Genomic DNA, 7,235 nt, shown 5'->3' with positions numbered 1-7,235 from the left:
ACTCTAATAAGACTAAGGCAAGTATAAGAGAGAATTTTTTAAAGTTCATAGAAAAATTCCAGTATTTTTAAATTCCATTTTCATGAACATTTTGAAGCCCCTGAATTATTACTGAGAAAACTTGTCATGATCCACTGATTGTAAAGAAACGTTTACACACATTTTGCTTGGAATAAACATATGCATATATGAACTAGGACTCGTAAGAATAAGACTTTGTGCCTTAACATTGTGTGTATGTGTGTGAAGAGAGAGAGAGAGAGCAAGCCAAAACCAAGCCTACTGCCACTGAGTAAAATCCAGCTGAATAGGACATTACAGGACAGAGTAGAACTGCCCAGAGGGTTCCCAAGGCTGTAAATCTCTGCAGAAGCAGACTGTCACATCTCTTTTCAGACAGGGTCTGATGGATTTGAACAGCTGACCTTTCAGTTAGCAGCTGAGTGTTTAACCAGTGTGCCAGGACTCCTGTAAATGTGTGTGTTGTTTACATATAAGTAAAATCACAATTTGTTTATTCATTTGTTTGCTGGTAGACACTCATGTGGTTTCTACCTTTTAGCTACAGCAAGTAATATTGCAATGAACCCTGGGATACGCGTGTCTTTTTGAGTCACTGCTTTCAGTTCTTTTGAGTATGGAATTACTGGGTCATTTGGTATTTTATGTTTACCATTTTTAGAAACCACCATACTATTTTCTTCCACAGCGATTGCTTCTTTTACTTTCTCACCAGGAGTTTCTCCACATTCTCATCAACACTTGTTGTTTTCATTGTTCTGGTAACAGCCATTCTAACTGAATTGTTGTAGTTGTCATGTCAGTTCCAATTCACAGTGACCCTGCACAGGATTTCCGAGGAGTGGCTGGTGAATTTGAACCACTGACCTTGTGATTCAAATGATCTGGTGGCCCAGTGCAAGATTCTGTAGGAAGTGTTTATTTTTAATAACTGGCTAGTTATATAGTGTCTTACAGTTTATAAGAATAAATTTTATAACTTCTCAATCCTACCTCATAACTACCCAGAATGAATGAGAGGCAATTTATCATCCCATTTTCAAACAACAACTTCAGAAAGTAAACAATTTCGGAGACAGTATGATTTACAGCAGGGGTTGCCAAGCCTTTTCTGTAAAGAGCCAGATAGTAAAGACTTTAGGCTTTGTAGGCCATGTGATCTCTGCTGCAAATAGGCAAGTCTGCCATTGTAAGGTGAGAGCAGTTATAGATAATATGTAAACAGATGCAGTCTGGCTATGTTCCAATAACACATTATATACAAATACAAGAAGTAGGCCAAATATGGCCTGTAGATCATCATTAGCCAACTTCTGATATAGTCAGACTGCCTAAATTTGAATCCAGTCTCTACCATGTATGTGATGGTTACTTAACCTCTTTCATGAGTAAAACAAAGATTATAGGATGGCTTTAAGGACTAAAGGCAATAATTGATATAAACTCCTGGTATGTAGTAAGTGTGCCCATACTCATTTATCACCAGTTTAACCAATGAAACTAAGGACTTATGAAATTAGATTGCTGTTGTCGGTAAGTGCTGTCGAGTTGGTTCCAACCCATAGCGGCACTGTGTACTGTTTCCAAGGCGTGGCTGGTGAGCTTGAACCACCAACCTTGTGGTTCAAATCAACTTTGCAGCCCAGAGCATTAACTCACAGCACCACACCAGGCCCACCCTATTTGGCATATCATGTATCAATCATAGAATACATATAATCATATTCAGCAGTTCCAACATGCTTAAAAGGGAGGGACTTATAGAAGAGCATTGCCACTGAGGGGCATCTTAGAATTCCACCTACCACAGAGGAAGCAGGCATAAAATTAAGAGTAGCAAACGAAGAAAAACTAAGAGAAGCAAAAAAAGTAAGAAATGAAAAGCAGAACTTGCAAATAAATCTAAGAAATGGTTCTCTCAGTTGCTAAAAAGAATAACAAACTTTTTAATTCAAAGAGTAAAAACAGACCCACTTATGCAGGCCATTAGGGACGAACATGGCTGAAATGCTGATATATTCAGAACCTGAGTGAAATTAATTACCTTTTTAGGAAAATGAATTACCAAAATTGTGGATGTAAAAAACCTGAATATAAAAAAAACTATATAAGAAAATTGATAAGTACCCAAATAGAATATGTATGAAACTTACTGGGTTTATTCCAAAAAATATATGACTGAAAGAATATGTATGAAACTTACTGAGTTTATTCCAAAAAATATATGACTGAAAGGATCCCAAAATACAGAATAGGAGGAAAGGTTCTCAAGTTTATTTTCACAAATCTAGCACAATACTAAAACCAAACATTTGATAGATGTAGCAATAAATAGGTAAATAAATTTGATAATCTTTTTACAAAACTATAAAAATTCAAATCAAAGCTACTGATCAATCAAATAGTTGCAAGAAATTATAATCTATAAGCACAAAGAGTTTCTTCTGGAATGCAAGAAGGACTTAACATTAGGAAACATTAATATTCAGTTAGAAACCCTTCTCTTATCTGACACAATCGAGTTGGCTAGAGGGGAATAATAGCTGCTGCTTCTGGACATGATGGAGTAACAAGGAGTGAGTGATCTCCCACCTGAAACAACTCAAAGCCCAGAACAAATACATGAAACTGTGGTTTTAAAGACATCAGGCAACAGACTGCAGGCCCAGAGCGATGGGAAGCACACAAGAGAAGCCCTGTGGCTGCCCCAGCTTACGCTCTAAGACATGACTAGACTACAGCACAGGGAGAGGAAATGGTGGTGGAAGCTGGTGTACTATTTAAGTTGATAAGATGGAGCTGAGAGTCCAGAGAAAATAAGTCAATGAGAGTTTAAAATGCAGAATATCAGAGCTGCACATAGAAAAAAACCCTAAAGAACTACAAAGGGTCCCCCTTGAATATTCAAATAATGTTATTCAGCACATGTATATGAGATAACCACTCAGGCTGGGTCAAAAAACTATCCAAATGGATTAGAGGGCACCGTGCCTGGTACTGATACAGGCCAGAAATAGTGCCTACTTAGTCAAACTGGAAAATCTCTAATTTAGGAGATATTAGATAGAGTGTTCTGGAGGGTCTTTGCCTCCATACTGGGAAAGAATTATACTGAACACTGCTCCAGACCCACCTAAAAAATCTTAAAAGCAAGGTCCAAAAGACAAACAATTTCCTAGTGACTGTATTTTGGAACAAAGCTCAAGAACATTTTTAGTAATACAAGAATATTCATCTTCCAAGGTAAAATTCAAACTATCTGGCATCAAAGATTACCAGGTAACAAAAAATCAGAAAATATGACTGAATATAATGAGAATAACAATTGAAGCCAACCCAGAAAATGCAAGCTATTAGGATTAATGGATAATGTAATAAGACAGTTATATGTTCCAAATGTTCAAAAATCTCAGCAGAGAATGGAAAGTATAAAAGAGAAATGAGCTGGAAGGCAAAGCAATAAAGCTTACCCAAAATGAAACAAACAGAAAACAAAAATTCCAAAAAAGAAAAAACAAAATAGAGAGCTATAGGACCAATTCAAATTGCCTAACATATGAATATTTGGAGTCTCCCAATTAGAGTACGACCCTGGTATGGCACTGTAGAATAATAAGCACTGGACTGCTAACCACAGGGTTGGCAGTTCAAACTCACCAGCTGTTCCTTGGATACCCTATACAGGGTCGCTATGAATTGGAACTGACTTGATGGCACCTGATAACAACAACTAGAGGGGAAGAGAGACAGAAAAAAAAAAAAAAATTTTTTTTTTTTTCAAGAACTAATGGCTGGAACTTCCCAAACTTAATGAAAACTATAAACCCAAATTCACGAAACTCATCAAACCCTATGCACCAAAAAACCATGATGCCAAGGGACATTAAAATCAAACTGCTCAAAACCAGTGATGATGCCAAAAGGTTGTGGTGACTATAGACGTCCTCAGGAACCGAAGCCTATATTACCTTAAGTCAGTGAATAGTGGATTCTCTTGTTGGCTAATTCAGTGTTCATGGCATCTTTATAGGACATAACTATTGCAAATACCAAGAATCAATGGTCCCATGTTACACTCGTTAAAAGATAGTGGCTAAATTAGTATCAGACAAAATAAATTTCAGAGCAAAGAACATTACTAGGGATAAATACAGTAATTTCAAAATGATGAAGAGTTTAAAATCCATTCAAAGGACAAACAATCCTAAACATTTATCTACCTAATGGCAATGTCAAAATATATGAAACAAAAACCAACAGAACTGAAAGGAGAAATAGACAAATATACAGTGATAGTCAGAAATATTTCTATTCGTCCCTCAGTCAGTTATAAAACAGCAGACAGAAAATCAACAAGTTTACAGTAAACTTACATAATACCATTGGCCAACTTGACCTAACATTCACAAAACACTCTACCAACAGAATACACATTCTTCTCACACAGAATATCTACCACAATCACCCAAATTATAGGCCATAAAACAAATCTCAAAATCAAAGATTCAATTCATATAAACGATGGTCTCTGCCCAGAGTCTATTAAGCTATAAACCAATTTAAAAAAAAAAAAAAATCCTTGGCAAATTCCCAAATTTAGGGACCTTAGTTTCCACTTTAAGAAAGTAGGAAAAGAAGAACAAATTAAATCCAAAGCAAGCAGTAGAAAGGAAATAATTAAGATTATTATTTGTATCTGTCATGAGGGATATTGTAATGTCTGCTTTGGGTTTTCGGGTAATGGTGGCCTAATCAGCAAAGCAAAAGAAAAAGCAATAAAACCAAAAGCTGCTTATTTTAGAAAATCATTAAAATTTATGCACCTTTAGCCAGGTTGACCAGTGAAAAACAGAGAAACCACAAATGACAAATATCAGGAATGAGAGAAGAGTAATCACCATTACAGATGCTGCAAGTACTCTAAAGATACTAAGAACACTGAGAAGAACTTTATGTCAGTAATTCTCACAATGAAATGGACGAAAGCTTCGAAAGACAAATTATCAAAGCTCTTTCAGGAAGAAGTAGGTGGCCTGAATTGCCCTATTACATCTTTAAAAGCTAAAATTGTGGTTTAGAAGCTTCTCACAAAGAAAACTCGAGGCCCAGATGGCTTCAGTGGTCACTTCAACTACATGCTAATGGAAGAAGTAACACCAATTCTAAGCAATCTCTTGCAAAATATTAAAAAGAAGGAAGTGCTTCTCAATTCATTTCATGAGGCCATCATTACCCTAATACCGAAAGCAGACATTACACTATCCTTCATTACAGATATAAATATTCTAAATAAAATTTCAAGAAAACAAATCCTACAACATATTAAAAAGATAGATCTTGAACAAGTAATAAATGTAGGGTTGGCAATCCACCATATTAACAGCCATTTAAAAAAAAAGATAAAGATAATCTTAATAGACACAGAAGAAGTATTCACTAAAATTCAGCATCTATTTCATGTTCAAAAACTCATCAAATCAGAAGTAGAAGAGAAAACTTACTCAACCTTCATGGTGCAGTAAGCTACTTCTAGCCATGGTCTTGCTACTCCCACCAAATCTCCAAATGACTGGATGAGACCATGCAAGTAGGATGTAAAGAACTGTAATGTGGGAATTGGTCACTGGGTATTAAACGAGCCATCTCAAAATGAGATGTGGCTCTTTCCCTGCGGCAAAGATCTTGATGTTGCCATGGGCCACTCCCCCGCCCGGTGTTACTGGTATTGTAAGAACAAGTCCTTTTTCTGCCGAGGTATCCCCGATGCCAAGATTCATATCTCTGACCTGGCTTGGAAGAAGGCAAAAGTGGATGAGTTCCTACTCTGTGGCCACATGATGTCAGATGAATACGAACAACTCTCCTCAGAAGCCCTGGAGGCTGTCCGTATTTGTGCCAACAAGTACATGGTGAAAAGTAGCGGCAAAGATGGCTTTCACATCCGAGTGCGGCTGCATCTGTTCCATGTCATCCGCATCAACAAGATGTTGTCCTGTGCTGGGGCTGACAGGGACGCGAGAAGCCTTTGGATAGCCCCAGGGTACTGTGGCTAGGGTCCACATTAGCCAAGTCACCACATCCATCCGCACCAAGTTTCAAAACAAGGAGCATGTGATTGAGGCCCTACTCAGGGCCAAGTTCAATTTCCCTGGGCACCACAAGATCCTCATCTCCAAGGAAGTGGGGCTTCACCAAGTTCAATGCTGACGAGTCTGAAGACATGGTAGCTGAGAAGCGCCTCATCCCAGATGGCTGTGGGGTCAAATACAACGGTGGCCCCTTGGATAAGTGGAAGGCCCTGCATTCCTTGGTAGCACTGACCTGTGCCCTCCAATAAATTTAATGTCTCCATGTCAAAAAAATTAAAAGAGATGGGACTCACACTACCATCAAGAAAGATGAGTTAATGTGAAGCACATCCTTTGGATACTGAGATTACCATGAGTGGAAGCTCCTTGATCCAGGAAGACAAAGAGCTGTAACACTGGAGAAGAGAGGCAGCAGCACCAAGAGCACAAGACAGCTGTCCAGCTCATGGAGCAAGGAAACTGAGTGCTTTCAGGCAGGAGACTTGCATGTGGAATGGGTTGTCTCCAGGCACTTAGCCAGGAGAGCTAAGGTTGCTGACCTACGGAGCTATAGCTGAGTGCCTTCAGGCTGAGACTCAAAGTAGAGCGGAGTGCCCTTTGGGCTCTTGATCAGCTAAAAGAGCTTCACAACATTGCCTGAGTAGGGCAGAGGCCAAGGAATCATGTGGCTAAGAAGGCCAGGACCAGAGAGAATCTTGCCTGAGGACACAGCTGAAAAGAGGCTGTCATGACTAAGAACTATATCCTGAGCAGTTCTGATACTGAACTGTAAACCCTAATAAGCCCCATAATCGTGAGTATTATCTGTGAGTTCTGGGTGCCATTACAATGAATTCTCAAACCCATCAGAAAAGAAGTGAGTGACAGGGGAGGGATGTTGGGTTTGAAACCGACTTTGGATTGATGTTGAGTTTGATTTTCCTGCCTTATAAAGTCAGAGAGCAGATGCCAGCCACAGGCCATTTTTACACCTTGATAAAGGTATCTATGAAAACCCTATAGCTCTCCCAAGACTAAGACTCAATGGGAATACACGCTGTGATTGGTGACCACACTCGACACCGATAAGGGGAAGTGAGGGAAAAGCAGCAATGAAGTGGTGAGCAGAGCCCTACAACGTTCAAT

At 38.7% G+C, this 7,235-nt stretch overlaps 1 protein-coding gene and 1 pseudogene across 1 annotated transcript in view; one reads left to right on the top strand and one right to left on the bottom strand.

Moving 5' to 3' along the window:
- TMEM131 (transmembrane protein 131) overlaps positions 1 to 7,235 on the bottom strand; it is a 291,771-nt gene that overhangs the window by 263,083 nt on the left and 21,453 nt on the right. The window lies entirely within an intron of this gene.
- LOC102820373 lies at positions 5,715 to 6,358 on the top strand (annotated as a pseudogene).

This window comes from Chrysochloris asiatica, unplaced genomic scaffold, assembly GCF_000296735.1.
Source record: "Chrysochloris asiatica unplaced genomic scaffold, ChrAsi1.0 scaffold00395, whole genome shotgun sequence".
Lineage (NCBI taxonomy): Eukaryota > Metazoa > Chordata > Mammalia > Afrosoricida > Chrysochloridae > Chrysochloris > Chrysochloris asiatica.
The sequence above is the reverse complement of the archived record's forward strand: the minus strand, read 5'-3'. Positions and strand labels throughout refer to the sequence as shown.